Source organism: Chionomys nivalis, chromosome 15 (genome assembly GCF_950005125.1).
Source record: "Chionomys nivalis chromosome 15, mChiNiv1.1, whole genome shotgun sequence".
NCBI lineage: Eukaryota > Metazoa > Chordata > Mammalia > Rodentia > Cricetidae > Chionomys > Chionomys nivalis.
The window spans coordinates 20,420,762-20,439,186 of NC_080100.1; the positions used below are offsets into that span (position 1 = coordinate 20,420,762).

General features: G+C 46.6%; 1 protein-coding gene across 3 annotated transcripts in view; it reads left to right on the forward strand.

Annotated features, from left to right (window-relative positions):
* The window catches only part of Pdzd2 (PDZ domain containing 2), a 345,949-nt gene that overhangs the window by 155,858 nt on the left and 171,666 nt on the right, over positions 1–18,425 (forward strand). The window contains exon 1 of one of the 3 annotated variants that reach the window (XM_057789464.1): positions 15,366–16,134. The exons of the other annotated variants lie outside the window; for them this stretch is intronic. The gene's annotated coding sequence lies outside the window, so the exon portion shown is untranslated. Of the gene's footprint in view, positions 1–15,365; positions 16,135–18,425 lie in introns of those variants that run through there. 3 annotated transcript variants of the gene reach the window in all.

Here is an 18,425-nt window from a genome sequence, read left to right on the forward strand (position 1 = left end):
CCTTGAATGTTCTCAGCAGAAAGAGTTTGATGGAGGTGGGTCATCTTTTTATCTGTTGTTTCATTGGTTAAGTAATAAAAAAACTGCCTTGCCCCCTTTAATAGGACAAAAAATTAGGTAGGCGGAGTAGACAGAACAAAATGCTGGGAAAAAGAAGCCGAGTCGGGAGTCGCCATGATTCTCCCTCTCCAGACAGACGCAGGTTAAGATCTTCCCTGGTAAGCCAGCTCATGGGCTACACAGACTATTAAAAATGGGTTAGATCAATATGTAAGAGCTAGCCAATAAGGGGCCGGAACTAATGGGCCAGGCAGTGATTAAAAGAATACAGTTTCCGTGTAATTATTTCGGGGCATAAGCTAGCCATGCGGGCGGCTGGGTGCCGGGGACGCAGCCCTGCCGCTCCTATTACAACAGAGTGGCACCCCTGGTCTGGGGACAGGACTTTGTTTACTTCCTCCAGTGTTTATTCCCAGCTGCAGAGAAACAGGAAAGAGTCATCACATTTGAGTTCCTTCCGTTTGCTTTCAATTCCCTTCCTCCCCAACAGAGGTCATCTTTGAAGACTGGCTCTGTTTACAATTTGCTGTTGGAGTCTTCCTTTTTCATTGCAGCTCCCTTGAGCTTTCATTATTTCGACCTTAACAATGGCCAGAGAAGAGAGACATTGGCTTTTGGGTTATATATAATTGTGCAAAGGAAAATGTGGCAAGCAGAGGCCCCAGGTTTTGAGGACCCAAGGCTGTGTTATGAAGCACATGGCTGGGAGGTTGTCGGGTTAGTATTGATGCCGTGATCATGAGCAAGTTTGAGGTTTATAACTCAGATCTACTGCCCAAAAGACAGAGCCATGACACCTGAGCTCTTAGGGAATGAAGAGAAATATCACTTATATTCTCAAGAAGTTCATTTGGTTATGATGATTTCTTAGGAAATGGTTACCCCTGAAGGCTTAATTATAAGAAAATTTGAATATGCTAAGATGATTTATATCATTCTCCACACTTCCTATGCATCCAAAGGATAATTGTTTTCTTTTTAAACGCACGTGTGTGTGTACGTGTGCACATGTGCATGCAGGCACCCACTGAGTTCACAAGTGAGTATCAGATCCTCTGGTACTAGAATTACAGGCAGTTGTGAGCCCATTGATGTGGCTGCTGGGAGCAGAACTTTGGGTCCTCTGCACTGTTGTGCATGTTCTTAGCCACTGAGCCAGCTCTTTGGTCCTCGTGTTTCTATATTTCAAGACCCCATTTTGGTTTACTTGTTAACTTTTGCCATCAAAATAGGAAATATTTTGTAGATTTGTTGGGGCATTTGTTGTTGTTTGTTTGCATGAGACAGGCTCTCACACAGTAGCCTGAAATTCTCTATGTCCCCCAGGCTGGTTTCACATTTACAGCAATCTTCCTGCTTCAGCCTCTTGGATACTGGGATTACAGGTATGGCCTACCATGCCTAGCAATCGACAAACACTTTGGATTATAAAGCAATGCGTATCCAATTCAGGGAAGCAGGGAAAAAAATGCATCACCTGTGATTCCATCACCCTGCAGTCACCACTGCTAATCTCGGATGAATGTTCTTCTAAACCGAACACTTACATAGCAACAAATACGGTATTTATCATCACTAGGTAGGACTTGGTGGTCTCTGTATGCCTAAATTCATGAACTAGATGAACCTCAATCCTATCACATACGAAATGTGTGACTTCAGGCAATTTTTTAACTCCAAAGTTACTAATCCATAGCTTCCCTATGTAAAAGGGAGTAAAGAACACTGTGAAGGCTTATCAAGGTATCTGTCACAATGAGCACCCAGCCCACGTGAGCTGTTATTAACTTGTAACTTTCTCTTGTCGTTTTTGAAAACACAGACCTTGATATGCAAGGTGGTAGGTAGCCTTGGAAGACAACCAGCTTGCCTTTATTTCATTCCGGTTGCAGTGAGGATTTGCATATATTCGAATCTTTTACACAAGTGAGCTCTGAACCCACAATTATACTCATTGTTCAGGCAAACGCCTGTGCGCATTTACAGTTGGGTGCCAGAATGTTATGCATGCCAGCACCTTGGAATCACAGCGCTTCTCCAAGGTGATTATGTTATCCTCGGTCATAAATGAGAGAAGGCAGACCAGCAAAGGAGATCAGAACTCCAAACCCTCTTCTTCTGTGGCAGGCTTGCCCTGTCACTACCCAGTCAATAGCACATCTTCCAGGGTGTGGAGGCAAGTCTAAAAGCAGCTTCCTGACCAGGCTCCTGCTAGATCCCACACATGTGTCTGTGTGGGCACACATGCCATGGTGCATGTGCGTAGGTCAGAGGACAACTTTGGGGAGTCTCTCCTCTCACCTTTATGTGGGCTCTGGGGGTTGAACTCATCCCCAGGTATGGGCTGCAAGCACCTCTGCCTACTGAGCCATCTCACTGGCCCCAGAAGTTCCATCCGTCTTTCCCACTGGATTTCCATCACTTTGAGGAGTGGGTATAATGATATGTGTTGTTGCTTCCTCGTAGGTGCAAAGATAGCCAGATGAAAGTGATGATCGTCATAACATGATAGAGGCTTTTTACTGGGCGACTTAATGAATGCTTACTATGCTTTTACCTCCCATTACTACATCTTACTAATAGCAATGGTATCACTTAGGTTTTTACTACCACGCTTGCTTTTAGCAATGTTTTCATGACTGGTGATTCAAGGTGCTTCCACGTCCCTGGTACATTAACAACTTTCCCTGGTCTCACCGATGTCCCTCCCTCCCCAATTCTCCACCCAGAAGAACTCCAACAATGTTGGATGTTGTTTGCTACCCTGGCCCCTCCTCCCCACAGAACTTTCCCTTGCAATCCTCGTTACCTTATATACCCTCCTCCAGACTCTTTCCCTTGGATGTGCACCTAAAGTGAGTTCGTCATCCCTTAGGTGACGTTACATGGCTCCTTTGAACAGTACCATTAGCCAACAATATGACTTTGAAAGGTTGAGGGACCTCCTGAGGCTTGGAGAGCAAACTGGGTTTTTTTCATTTGATGGAAGTGATTCAAAGCTTTACCTAGTATTTTGCTCTCAGTAAGCAGGCTCCACTCTAGTGGATCAGAGTAATGGTGGACCCGATCAGAGATCCTGGAGTCGGGGGACATGGAGTGATTAGGAACAAGAATCTGATTCTCAAGGTCAATTCGGAGAGGTTGGGTGTATTCCATACCTCTATTTCCTTGATGTGGTTCGCTGGCTCCTACCAGGGGACATTTCGATATATCATCGTAAGAGAGCAAGTCAAGGTGAAACACAATTGAATGGTAATTGCTTGGGAAGAGAAGAAGGGTCACAGTGGTTGAATTTAATGATGCAAAAGAAGCGATCATGGAAAGAGCATTATAAACTGAGTAAGCCGGGTGAGGCGAAGGGGAGGGCCTTCAACTCAGTTGTACAGAGAATGACTAACCCTCCCCTTGTAGGAAGGCATCAGTGAAAGATGGGCCACGAAGGCTATTTTCAAGGGTTCTGATTTTTCTTTTTTTGATTTTTCAAGACAGGGTTTCTCTGTGTAACAGTCCTAGCTGTTCTGGAGCTAGCTCTGGTAAACCAGGCTGGCCTCAAACTCAGAGATCCACCTACCTCTGCCTCCCAAGTGCTGGGATTAAAGACGTGTGCCACCACACCAACTGGCAAGGGTTGTGTTTGTGTATGTGTGTGTAATTACTTACCATTTGTGTATAAAGAGGTTTTTATAAAAACCAAATATCAAGTATGAACTAATATTACGAGATTTAGTCAATAAAAAATTCCATGAGATGGCTGGGTGGTGGTGGTGCACGCCTTTAATCCCAGCACTCGGGAGGCAGAGGCAGGCGGATCTCTGTGAGTTCGAGGCCAGCCTGGTCTACAAGAGCTAGTTCCAGGACAGGAACCAAAAAGCTACAGAGAAACCCTGTCTCGAAAAAAAAAAATTACATGTGACATTAGGGAGTTGGAATGAAAATGTACGCGTTTGTATCATAATTTAAACGTAACTGAGTCTCTTGTATTTTATCTTCCAACACTAGCATGAACTCATGTTGGGGGGTGAGGCACCAGTCATGCTCGGTGTGTTTGCAGGGAAAAGGGACAGCCTCTGGGATAGTCTGTCACTTTGGATCTACTTAGAGTTTATAGCAGAACTCTCTGGGAGACATAGTGCTCACTATTAGAGCCACCTGGAAAGACTGGGCGTGGGCCAGGCCTACAATCACACCGTGGCTCAGTGGGTTTTCTGTCAGGTGACAGTTCTCAGGGGTCAATCAAAGCCAAACACTTCTGTGGTCTGGAACATGTTTTGCTTTGCTTTGGTTTTGGCCCAGAACAAGAGGAGCTTGAGCGTGTGGGACAAGCAAGGGAGGTGGACGTGTCAACAGGGACCCACAGCCCAGGTGTTATGTCTCTGAAGAGAGAATCAAATCATCTCCAACTGACAGGAACACTTATCGGTGGGATTAAATGCGAGTGAGAGGCTGCATCAGGCCAGGTGTGATGGCTCACATCCATAATTCCAGCACTTGGGAGGCTGAGGTAGGCAGACCACAGTGCCAAGGCCATGAGCTACATAGCAACACGCTGTCTCCAAAAAGGGAAAAAGAGAATTAAAAGACTATGTGTGGATGACATAGTGAGACCCTGTCTCAAACAAAACGAAACAGATTCTCTTGGGTTAGTTGGAGTTCACGGAGGCTTCTTTCAGTCAGAGGACTCTTTTATTGTATAGTTAATAAATAATTAAATGGAATTAGGACGTCTGGTTGGAGTGGGAAAACATTCCCCAAGTGAAAGTGTCACTGGAAAACTTCCAGGGTGGGGTGTGAGGGGGATTCTGGAAGCTGGAGCCCACCTGAAGTTTTGGCAAGATGGAGTGGTGGCATGAAGGGGCCATAGTGGGAGAAAAAAGGGGGCTGTGGTATTTTGGAGGTAATGATACCCAAACCAAAACTTGACATGGAAGGAGGTGGGGGTCCCCTAGACACCAGAGTAACTAAGCATAAAAGGAGCAGGAGAAAAGAGAATTTGTAGGCAGAAGGATATAGAAGAGTTGGGATAGGTTTCAGGTGGGGACTCCATAACAGAAGTAGCAAGAGGAAATCACTTTTGTCCACAAGGAATTCTGTCATCCCGTACGCACCATTTACTGCGTGTTTATAGCTTGTGACCCCTGAGGCAAGAGGTAAATAATACTCCGAATATACCCCCAATATATGATCTCTTTCCCGGCTTTATTTCCCTATAACAGTTAAAGGTCTGGGGCTGGGGATCATTTCTCAATAAAACCTTTGCAGTGGTGGGGGTGGGGGGACTGGGGAGTGTCTCTTAACTGAGTGTTGAAAGATAAATGAGTTTGATCCAAGAGAACAAGATCGGACAATGCCTGTTGCCTATCTGCCTGAGCCGATAAGCTACTCATCGTTATCCAACACTGATGGCTTGAAACTATCGGGCAAGGTTGAGACCTGTGCATCTCCTGACCTATGACCCTACTACCAGGTGGCGAGTTAGCGTGAAAGCCAACCCTTGACGCCTGCCGTCTGTGCAGTGGGTAGGAGCAGACAGGTGCAAAACCAGTCCTGGAACCTGCTTTTCTAAGTTTGGCGTCGTCTCCCATGAACCTCTTCCCAGCAGGTCACTCTGAAGCACGCTCAGCTGTCTTCTGAAGGACCTCAGCCCCGGTGACAGAATCATTAGGGCACCCTGGTCTGTTTATGTAGCCAAAGCTGGCTCATATCGCCCAGGTAGCAAAAATAGAGATATTTACCGACTTTTTTCACCAAGTCTCTTGACAGCCTCAAATTCCACAGATGAAAAAAAAAGACTTCTGACTTCTACTTTGGTAACCACAGACCCTTCTGCTGCGGATTTGATAATGTTATTGTCCTGATACGTGTCCTTCAAATGTTAGCTCACAGCCTCTAGGAGCATAGAATGTGGTTGGCATTGCTTGAAATCAGTCTGCCCCCAAATGTTTTAAAGTAAATGCCAGATGAGGCGAAGAGTGTGGGGATGCTCCAGGCCATCAGTGGCCTTGGGTGAATGGATGGGTAACCTTTGCTTAACTGGTAAGCATTAAGCCTGTGTAAATAGACTCGGGAAAGTTAAATTTCAGAGATTCTTTTACGTTAAGGTCTGTGAGTGCCTTGATCTCTCCATCTATACTGAAGAATCATGGTAATGTCTGTCACGTGGTTTGGAGATGATTAGAAGAAAATACAGAGGTTGAGCGGTGGTGGCGCACACCTTTAATCCCCCCACATGCAGGAGGCAGAGGCAAGTAGATCTCTGCGAGTTCGAGGTCAGCCTGGTCTACAGAGCGAGTTCCAGGACTGGCTCCATAGCTACTGAAAAACCCTGTCTCAAATGTTTTTTGTTTAAAAAAACAAAGAAAAAGGAAGAAAGGAAGAAAGAAAAGGAAGGAAGGAAGGAAGGAAGGAAGGAAGGAAGGAAGGAAGGAAGGAAGAATACTACAGGGGCTGGGTATGTGTGTATGTCGCTTAGTTGGCAGAGTACTTGGCTAGCATGCACAAAATCCTAGCTATAATCTCCAACATGGTATAAAACCAGGTATGGTGGTGCATGCATGCCTATAATAGTAGGGAAGTAGAGGCAGGAGGCTCAGGAGTTAAAGGTCACAGCAAGTTTGGGCTACATAGCAAGTTTGAGGCCAGTCTGGGTTACCTGTCTCAACAATAGACAAGTGGAGAATACACAGGAGAGTTTAGCAGGAAGCCTCCTCCATCGTAAACTTCAATACCCATTAGCCATGGTTCTTTCAAATTACCTTTATTTGTGTGTGATGGAGAACAGGGAACATTTCTGAACTTATTGAATACTTTTATGAAACATATGTGCTTATCTCTGCTTAATAGGCATTCAATAAATTTGGGAATGAATATTAACCAGAAAATGGCATTTATTCAACCAATACCCACCAGGCACCTGCATGCACTAGGCCCAGAGATGACTCGTTGGAGTAAAACAATAGACAAGGCTAGCTGACCTTCACTGAGTGACCGTACAATCTCCAAGAGTGAGCAGTTAGGTGGGTGGCAGCGAGACCGGCGGGGGCACCAAGGAGGGTTCTGAAAAGGTTCTAGAGATGGGTTTCCTGGAGAAGGGGGTGTCTACACCGAGTCATGAGTGGTGAGTATGGATTGGCCAGGCGGCTATGGTTAGAGTCGGGATATCCCCATTTGTGCGTTCAGGACTGTGGTAAGAGAAAACCTGTCTGCACAGTCCTGGGCTGGCAGTTCATCATCTCTCCCAGGTGCCAAAAGATGGCTGGGGACCAGTTAACTTTTACACTTTGTCATATACAAATACACAGAAACCACCCGCGTTTTCTGACTGTAAAGACAGAAATAGAAAATGTTGTCATCAGGTCTGGAGTGCGGGGGAGGGGAAAAGTCTCCCCCTTTCCTCTGGTTTCTGTTAATGTGATTTATTCTCCATCTAGGAATGCAGCCTTTTATTTGACTGAACCAACTGAGGTCTCCCAGCCACAGCTGCATGTCCTTTTCTCTCTCACCCCGTTTTCATCCACAGTCTTACAAGCATTCCCTGGGTTGAAGGTGACTGAGGCTCCAGGCTATGTGGTTGCGGGACGGGGCTGTGGATAAGGGTTGACACTGCAAACGTCCACCCATGGCCTCCAGACTTGTCCTGATGCTTTGGGATGGGCAGATGATGTGCCAGGGAGGGACCACAAGACAACAGGCCATCTAAGGAAGCCCCGTGAGAAGTACCCTTTGTCCCCCGAGTGCTCCAGTTCCCCCGAAGATCAACTTGGACTTCCTTTAATTGGCTGCAGGCTCCCATAGCAAACTGGCTTCTCATCAGGACTACTTTCCTGGGCAGAAGTATTTGGTGGCTCTGCTTAGATCAGGTGACTTTATAAAACCTCTGCTGTGACAAGACCATATGGGTATTAGCAGCAAAGCCCTGCTCATTGGTCTACTGTGTTTGCTCATAGGCTTATAGAGCAAGGCTTGATGCAGCTCCCTCTGTGAGGCTGTGTTGAAGGACGGGACAGAGGAAGAGACAGAAAGTATAGATTGTTAGTGGCTTCTAAAGGGCTCGCAGTGTAACTTCTCAGAGAATTCTTCATGCTTTGAACTGGGGAGTCACTGGGTGAGTCTGATCTGTGTGTAACCACCTCCCAGGTCCCTTACCCGCTGGCTGCCAGAAGCAATCCTCGCTGCAGTTATGACATCTCCAGACATTACATGTCCTTACATAGTGAGGGGAAGGTGCAATAATAGGTTCTGGGTGCGACCCCAGGCTTACTTCCTAAGCCACCATCCCAGATGCTCCAGATACCCTTGTGTATGTGATCTCCCTTCCTTGAGAAGCCTACATGGAGGAGCTTCACCATCAGAGTAGGAACCAGGTGGGTGACAGTAGTGATGTGGACTTTCTCCTTCCGCCATATTTCCAAATGGACATAGAACCCTCGGGGTGATGGTTGGAGAGCCGTGGTGAGAGCCAAGTAAGTTACCATGAGTTTATTAGAAGATCAGAGATCGAGTGTTCAAAAGAGAGGTCGCAGTGGGCTGCGGAGGGGCGAGGAACACCAAGACGTCAGAATGGTCTTTGCGCGTTTGTAGGTAACAGGTTGATTGGTACAGTGAGTTGGGCACCCTCAGCAAAGGTCTAAAATGAATGGATCTACCTGATAGTGAGCTTGGCACAATAAAAATTTGGTTGGAAAACACTATGTATAACAACTAAGAACAGGCTGATCTTAAGGCCCAGTTTCATTGTCTGAAAAGAAAATCTCAGTAATTCATGCTGTAGTTTAGATGTTAGATGGGACCCAACAGGCCATGTCCTAAAGACATTGGCTCTAGATACTCCATTCTGTGGACCTCTAAGAGCGGGTAGTATGTAGGAAGTGCTTGGGTAATTAGCATCGTGCCCCAAAGACTGTGAGACCAAAGCTCTCTCCTTCATGCTTCCTGGCCAGGAGGAATTTAATCTCCAACGAACACTTCCCGGCACTGCCACGCCCACCAAAGGCCTAAAAGCAACGAGTCTACCTAACCATGGGCCAGCACTTGTAAAACCATGAGCATCGACCTCTTCTCTTGAAGTTAATGCCATCAGGTATTTTGTTAAGGTGAAGCCAAATCTACTTCCCTGGATGACAGAAAGATGCCAAGCCTGGAATGAGAATTTAACGAGTTAAAATGCAGTGGGCCTAGGAAAGAACTTGGGGTCTAGAATAGAGACTATGAATGCTGGATTTTTTGTATTTGATTCTGTTGCACTTCACGAGAGATTAGAATTCTTGCTATAAATAATAGCTTTGGAATCAAAGCCTACAAAGATGTCCTATAGGGAACCACGGTTTCCCTTATGCATGGAAAATCCCAAGTTGATGTCTTTGGGTTGGTTTCCATTGCAGTGGTTCTGTGTTTTGGGTTGATTTCCATTACAAATGATTCCATACTTCTGTGGGAGCCTCAATGGTGGTGATGTCATCTTCCCAGGAAGGTTTCAAAGGAAGAAAGAGGCAATGGGGGCATCTCTTGAGATATCACTCACATGTCTATCCACATACCCCACACGAACTAAAGACCCTTTTGAGTCTGGGCATCATGTTCCTGATAACTACATCTGGAATGCCAGTGAATCCACCCTTGCCCCCATGTTACCTGACTGAGGAGGATTGGCATTGTTAGTGGGTGGGCACTGTGTCAGAATCCAAAGATGTCTTCTTGTGCCTTACTCAGCACCAGCTGCTGACACTGGCTTTGTATCTATGGAGACCTCGTGGCCTAGATGTGGCTGGGGAGCTTGGTGATCTCCTGGGAATTTCCGCTCGCTGTTTCTCTCGGGCTTTTTATAGTTACATAAGGTTTAGATCTGTTAGCAAACACTTGTATAACGATGCCTCTGTTTATAGACTCAGGATAAATTGTCCTAATGGGAAATATCTGTCTCCAGGAGTGACTGGGATCAAGGCTCTTTATTTTGTGTCTGTGTGCAGTTCATCTGCTTTTCTGAAAATCATTTTGATGACTGCTTCATTCATATGACTCGTCCCTTGCTGATAAACAATAGCACTCAATAAACCTCACAAAGCCTGTTTTGATCTAAAAGTAGATGCCACTGGGAAATATGTGACCCAACCATGTTAGTTCCCATGGATGCTAAACCAAAAGATACCATTGGATTTGAAAACTCATAGAGGACATCAGATAGGAAACCCAGGAACTGACCAGAGCCTTGCCCACCAACATCCTAGGAATCTCCTTCCAATTCACTTGTCTTAGGGTCTCACAGCACAATAGAGGAGTACTTACTCATCTACTATGTAAGGTTAACTTCTAAATGAATGAGTACCGTGTTTAAAGATTATTTTATAGGATTTACCTGTGCATGTACCTGAGCACTCTGTGTGTGTGGTTCCTATGCAGGCCAGAAGAGGGCACCCACTTCCCTGGAACTGGAGTTAAGACAGTTGTGAGCACCATGTGGGTGCTGGGAACTGAACCCCGGTTCCATGCAAGAGTATCAGGTTCTCTTAACTGCTGAGTTAACTCTCCAGCTCCCAGATTTTTGTCTTGTTCGTTTGGGTTCTTCGGTTCTGAAAACTGAAGCGGTGGTACTGTCTCTGCCGTGGAACGGCTCCATCCATCCCTTCCTGGTTGTACTAGGAAAAGGTTTCCTTCTGCACACCTGGTCTGTACTTACCATGGGGCACTTGTTTTTGTTTCCAGCATCTCTGCCCACTGACTGAGAATGATGGGAGGTAGTGGTGTGGGGCTAGAGCCCGCCCTTCTGAGTCAGACGAAATGGGTTTGAATTGGGACTCCAGCGTTTACTAGCTGTGTTACTTCACCTCTTTGTGACTCAGTTTCTTTGTGTTCCATAAAACCAGTAATTACTCCTCCTTCACAGAGGTACTGCAACCTAAATGAGATAGTAGACATAAAATAGAATGGACACAGTGCCAGTATAATAATAGTAAGAGCTTAATAATTCACGACTATCATCAGCTGCTGGGTTGAGGAAGCAATGCTTTCTGCGTGTTTAAACAGTTTACATAGGAGTGAATCCATGAAATATACTTACGCTCAACATATGTTCAACATACTATATTCATTAACCAAGGATGGGCGCGTGCTTAGAGGTACCCACCCAAACGCAAAGGTCCCTGTTGGGTAGATCATGGCATTTTCTCATGATTTAATAATATTAGCCATGGAAGCCCAGGCCTTTTGCTGTCACATTTGATGGGATAACTGGGAAACACTGCAGCTCTGGGACGGCACGGGGGCCCGTTCGTCAATGTGGCTTCTGCCTAAACCTGCAGGACTTGCTAAGAACGGCAGTAGATAAGCGAAGATTACCAGTGATGTAGCGTAAGGCTGTTCTTGTGTTAAGCTGGTCTGTATTAGGATAAGCGAGCCTTCTTTATATCTAACCCACATTTTAATGGTGTATTTAGTCTCTTACCTCTCCTGTCCTCTGATGAGATGAAGAACAGCTGGCCTGCATCCTCTTTATAGGAGAAGACTGTTAAGTTCGCCTGGGCCACTTTTTCCGCACAGACTAAACAACTCCAGGTCCTTTAACCTTGCCTCATGGGTTCTGTTTTTCTGTCTCCTTAATCATTTTGGTTCTCTTTTGGAACTTTTCCAGTGTCTCTGCATCTTCTTTTAAATAAAGGACCCCAGACTGAACACATGCCCTGGTAAGAGTGTGTCTGCTGTCAAACTCGTTATCACAGGATAGTGTGAGCCATGGCACGCTTCGCTTTTATGGTGGCTCTCTACCGTCGCAAGCATCCTAGTAGTGTGTTCCTGGTCCCTGTCAGTCCACCAGGCAGATTCTTAGTCAGTGCATGACCTGCTTTGATCGCTACCCTTTCAGTTTGCCTTGAATCAAGACACTAAGCGCATTTGCATCTGTCCCCGCTGATTATCACCCCCGAGGATACAATTCTGTAATCAGCCATCACGCTGAACCCCCAAACTGTCTTTAATGAGCCATTTCCTTAATGTGCTGAAGCTGCTTTGGGTTTTCTTAACATATCAGCGATTCCCTCTTGAATCCGCGCTATTCGTAGTCCCTGGGTGTCCGCAGAAAGATTTCCAGTATTATTGAAACCAGACCCGAGATAAAAATCATGGTGCACACTTGAAGTCTGTCTTTGTTTACTGAGCCATTGATCTCTTTTCCAGCCAGGAGTGGAGCCTGGGGAGGGAAAGACAGGCTAGTTCCTATCTTTCTGACAGTCTGATGAGAATGTCATATGTTTCCAAAGCTTTCCTGAAATTGAGAGATTATGCAGATGTGGACAAATTGCTAATCCTCCCCATACACACCCTGAACTGATATTCAGTGGGGGAGAGGGCTATTTGCATTATCCTTGAATCCGTGTACTGCTTAAACAGCACAAATTGACCTATCGTAACTTCTGTACTGGGTTGAAGTCGTGGAAAAGCTAGATGCTGACACATGGCACTCAACCAGAAAGACACCCGAAAGCAAAAGACACTGTTGAAATCCTGATCAGACGATTATTCAAGCTTAGAGCTCCGTGAAACTTCTTAGATACTGACGTGTCGTGCGAAAGGATGCTACTGTACCCACCGGGATGTCCACCTGAGGCAGAAGAGCTGGAAAAGGGAAGGGAGGGGGCATTAACATCCATGATACCCCAACTTCCTGAACTGTGGGTCATGGTCCAATCTTAACAAAATGTGGGGGTAGTGGGAAAATGGAAATATCAAAAGGTTTCTAATGTCCATAGCCAAAAATAAATTCAGTATCAAATCTATTAAGAATCTGAAGTGGTTGCTTGTGATGCATCTTGCAAATTTAGTGTTATCTTTGGTATTCTCCAACCCTCCTACTGCCTCCACCCCCACGATGTATGCTCATTGTTTCTCAGGAGCTGTCCAACTTGGGTATTTTTAGGGGTCTTTTACTGGGGTCTGTGTTTGCCTGTTGGGTAGACTGGCTGGTCATCAAACCCCAGGGCTCTTCCTGTGTCGGTCTCCAGCCCCACTTATGCCACTATGTCTGCTTGTAACAGCCCTGGCTGTCCTGGAACTGGCTTGGTAGACCAGGCTGGCCTTGAACTCACTGAGACCTACCTGCCTCTACCTCCCAAGTGCTAGATTAAAGGCGTGCGCCACCACTGCCCGATATGCCTGCTTTTCTTACATAGGTGCTGGAGGTCAAACTCGGGGCCCCTTACTGGGACAACAAGCACATTACAAACTGACCTATCTCCTCAGCCCCACATTCCAGTTCACACCATACAATGTGAAAATGTGAGCACTTTGTGTCATTGTGCCACACAGCGACAACTCTGCTGAAACACCTCAGACTGTTACGCACTATGGTTTTGACTGCACAAAGCTTCCTGCTTGTCTAGAAATGTAACAATTCAATTATAGAAAATAGACAAAATTCTCCTACATCATTTCTCAGAACATAAGCATCAAGTTAGTTTATCCAATAGATTGGATTCTATTAGTGTCTTTGGTTTTAAAACCTGCAGTTTACGTTGCTAAATTGAGTTTCATAAAAATCATTAAATGAACACTGACTTTGGAACTAGGACAGAATTTCTAGCAACTTCTGAAATGGTCCTAAACATCTGTCATTTTCTACTACATTTTTTGGGTTTGAATTTTAGAGACAGGGTCTCAATACATAGCTTTAGCTGGCTTGGAACTATAACTATGTAGACCAGGCAGGTCCCAAACTCATAGAGTTCTGCACACCTCTGCTTCCCAAGTGCTGGGAATACTCCACCTTGCCTGTCTTGATATTTATGTGAACAGCACTCTCAGCTGACAATTACAAAATATCAACCAACTCTGGAAAATACTGAGGATACCCTGTGTCCTGAAATATCAGATTTTCCACCCAAAATTTAGTTCTTTGTGTAAAAAATAAACCGGCATCTTCCTATCATACCGATTTGCTTTCATCTTTAATAAATGATAAAATGACATGTATGTGAAAGAGGTGTTTTTAAGTCAGTTTCTTTACGCTTTATTATCAGCGCGTGTTTGGTTGGTTTGTCTCATTTATACACTCACATATCCAAGGTTGTGTAACAGTTTCTCAAGCTGAAAGGAATTGCGAATGGAAAGAGTGCACAAAGTTTTGTTGCCTGGAAGCAAGACACTTTTCTGTTAAGAGAGGAGATACAGTAGCCTCTTCTGAAAGCACGGGTCTTTGGAGGAACTGGCCAGCAAAGCGAGCCTCCCGGACACACACAGCGTTCCTGGGCCCTCCACCAGGTGGTGTTGGCCACTGGGACTCGCGTTTTGACTGTCAAACTGTCAGAGGGTTGCCACAGCCTGGCATTCCTGCCTCTTTCCAGTTTCCCTTATACTGCTCTGAATGAAGCTGAAGCGACTGGGGGAGGGGTAATCCGAGGTCTGGCAATCCTGGCCATTATTTACCGTGTGCTCCTGGGCAGCTTCTGGGAGTGGGCAGATTTCCAGCCCTGGCTTGACATGGGTTGGCCTCTCCTAGGCTCTAATTACCCACTCCAGGGGCGTGAATGGTACTGAGAACTGCAGCCTTCTCCGGCTTCTTCCAATATAATTAATTGCATCGAATTCCAAAAGATTTGTCCGTTGCAAAGCTCATTTACTCTCAGGAGTTGCCGGATGTCTAGGCAGAGACTGATAGCTTGAAGACACAGGATGAAGTGGAACTCTGCAAGATTTTGATACAAACCAAGGAGCTGGGAGGGTGTGTGCCTGTCTGCGCAAGTCCCAGGAGGGAGGCATCGAGCTGCAGTGAGCTTGTTTGTGCCGACATTCCTTCAATTAACCTCAGGAGCTCTCTATATCCCTAGCTCAACTCTGCCCGGGAGCACCAAGTTGGAGCCCTCCAGAACCAGGTGAAATATGTTTTGTTTGAGCAGCAGTTCCTTAATGGTTTGAGATTTGGCACAGCCGTGCTTTTACGTTTCAACAAGTGTTAGGAATGGAAACATCGCAGAAAATACAATTGGAGTTTTGAAAAGCAATGGAATGATGGGGCGGGGGCTCCCCTCAGCCTTCTCTCCTACTTAAAGAAAAGCAAACATTGTTTTCCTCAAGTCGTTCTTGCATTCTCATTAATTTAAGACAGGAAGCCTTCGGTGGGTGTGACATAAACAAGTTGGGCTACTGGGTCGGGCTTCCTCGTCAATTTGCAGCTGGAGAGATGGCTGCGCCGCCCAAGCCCTTTCGGGCCTCTCGGGGGATGACTTGTTGACTGAGCCCCGCAGAAGGTGGGAGGGGCAGGCGAGCGGAGAAGGTATAAAGGAAATGCTTTAACCATGCAGTCACTGGCGATTGTAATTCAGGGTTGGTGAATTTGGTTATTGCAGCAGAAGGAATCTTGATTTGGAGTCTCTGGAAAGTTCCCTGACATCCCGCCTGGTAGGATAGTTGTGATTTTAGTTGGGGGCTCCCCCGCCCCAACAAGAAGCCAGGTTTCTGCGGACAGTGAAGCGGAGTAGTCATGAAATGATGTTTGGAGGTGCAGCTTCTTAGAGTGTAGAACTTCGGCCAGGGTGGGGGTACTGGGTGCCGGGCGAGTCGGGGAGCGTTTTCCCAGTTCACCGCAGGAAGCTCCCGCACACAAGATGTAAACAAAAGTGTCTGAAAGAGAAACCCCAAACTCCATGCAACCCTCGGGGCGGTTTCCTTTTCCCTGCAGAGGACCGGGTGTAGGGGAAAGGACTCTGGAATGCCGTGGAGTTTTGACAAGTGAGCAGTCGGGCTGGGATTGCATTACAGCCTTTTCATAACCCCCTCCACCCGCCGAGCAGGGAGGGGTCCTCCCGCACATCCGTAGCCCGCAGGGAGGAGCGTTGGCAACGTCCTGCAGGAGCTGAGGCTCGGGACCACGGGACAGCCTAAGGGACTTGGAGAGAGGGCAGCGTCCCCGCGAAGCCTGCCCCTCCCCGCGTCCCCGCTGCCAGCAGGTGCTCTGGCTAATGACGGGTCTCTGGGGCGTGCTCGGCTCAGCCCCAGCGGATTACCCGGAGGCCAGCTGTCCTGCCCCCAAGCTCCCGGAGTGGCTGAGGAAAGAGGTCTGAGAGAAAGCTTCCAGCAGTGACTTCAAAACTGGAGGTAAGAATCTAACGGGAAAACCCAGGCCTTGCGATGTGATCCTTAGTGAGGTTGGATCCGCCAGTGTGAGAATTCATCCACAGTCTCCCAGAATGAGCAGCTACCTGCTTGGCTTGTGACTTCCTACTGGGGGTTTTCTTCTCTGAGATGTTTTGTATTCACTGGGAGGAGCGATTTGGAACTGGTTTGTCAATAATGACGTAAGGAGGCAACGTGTGTGGTGTCAGCGTGGTGTGTGTTGCGGTTGAAGCCGTCTAGGTGTCAGTTCTACTGGCCTTTGACTTTCTCCTGGTCTTTGGTCAGCTCTACCTTTGGTAGAGCAAAGCCGTTCCCTCTCCCAGAGGGGACTGTGTGGATGTTTCCACACACAAGGCTGTCATCTCTTCTGGGGACAGATCTTTGCCCCAAATTACTAAACAGTGTGCTTGGACAATAACCCTGTTCACCAATGAACAAACTGTTGTGATTGAGCTACCCAGAAGTTAAAAGATTTTTTTGTTTTTTTGTTTTTAAAGGAAGGATGCTTGGGAAGAGGATAGGTTTTTATTGCTGCTGTTTTGGGTATTTGTCTGGCTTTATTGAAACAGGGCCTCCCTCTGTATGTGAGTCCAGGCTGGCCCCAGACTTGTGGCGATCCCCCTACTAAAGGCTGCAGCGCTGGATTATAATATAGTTGTGAACTATCTCCGGCGGAAAATGGCGTTTTGGATCACATTGTCCTGCTGTAGTGCACGGTTGAGAAGTACTAAGAGAAGTGACTTCAAGTGATAAGAGTAAAGGGGAGGAAGCTGTCATCTTCAGAGAAAAGTTTAAGGTTTATTTATGTATATGAGCGCTCTGTCTTCATGCATGCCAGAAGAGGGAATCAGATCCCATCACAGATGGTTGTGAGCCACACATGTGGTAGCTAGGAATTGAATTCAGGACCTCTGATCTTTAACCACTGAGCCATCTCTCCAGCCCCAGAGAGAATGTGTTCCTAAGAATACAAACAATGTTTTTCTTTGCACAAAATGGGTCGAGTTGAATATGACAGGGAGCATAATTTATAAAATACAGCGCTGTAACTGTTATAAATCCCAAATTCACATTATAGGTGAACTAAAAAGTTAAGATTCAAGATTCTCAAACCTCCAGTCATACCTACACTGGCTCTAGGAACGGCTCTGGTACCCTGGGGTGACATTCAGAGCTTTGTGAATGGAGGCTCTGTTGGGTTGGATAGAAAAGAGTTAGCCAGGCAGTGGTGATGCGTGCCTTCAATCAACATGTGGAAGGGAGAGATCTCTGAGTTCAAGGCCAACCAGATCTACAGAGCAAGTTCCAGGACAACGAGGGCTACACAGAGAAACCCTGCCTCATGCCCACCCACCCTCAAAGTTCCTAGATGGACCACAGCCAGAATGAAATGGGATAATTGGGGGGAAGCGTTGGGGGAAACCAATATGGACTCGGTTCCTAACGTTTGCCCCAATCTCTGAACCTGCTCTGCTGAGTTTAACTGTAGCTGTTGGGAGGTCCACTTAGCCCTGCCCCTTGTCCATAGTGGAAGGAAGCTAGTATAGGAGAGGCAGCCACAGCATAGACTATCCAGCATCCTATCACACATGATAGATTCCCCTCAGCCTCTGTTGCTGCTAATGTCTGGATGCTCCGGGGTCCTCAACCTGCAGAGTCCTTGAAGGGTTCCCCTTCCTCCCTGTCTCCTGGACATGATGTTCAGTCCTGCCTTCAGTGGGATACCGTTTCTCCAGAGCTTTGTCCTGGCAAATGTGACCTGCCTTCTTCAGTGTGTGCTCCAGGGAGTTGATTGGACTCTTGCCAATTCTTGTGTGACCTCCGATTCTTCTTCTGGCATCCAGCTGGAAGCCCAAGCTGTCCTTTATCAAAGTACCCTCACCAGTTATTTTTAAGTCACTGATGATTGATTGATAATGTGTATCACTATGTAGCCTTGGCTGGCTTCAAGCTTGCTGTGTAGATCAGACTGGCTCCTGCCTCCCAAGTGCTGGAATTAACGGTATGCACCCACCACACTCAGTCCGAGATTCACCTATTTTAATAAGACTTATTACTGGGACAGTCATCATTTCCCTACCCCTCTCCAGCCCTAGTTCCTGTGCCCCAAGGACAGCTACTTTCAACATAGCCTCCCCATCTTAAGTGTTGGGAGCATCCTGCCTGCTCTGTGGCTCATCTTTTCTTGCAGTGCCTGTCCTCTTCCAACTGCACCCGGATTTGCTACCCTTGAGCATTAGCAGTGAGACTCACTTGCCAGTGAGCACAATGAA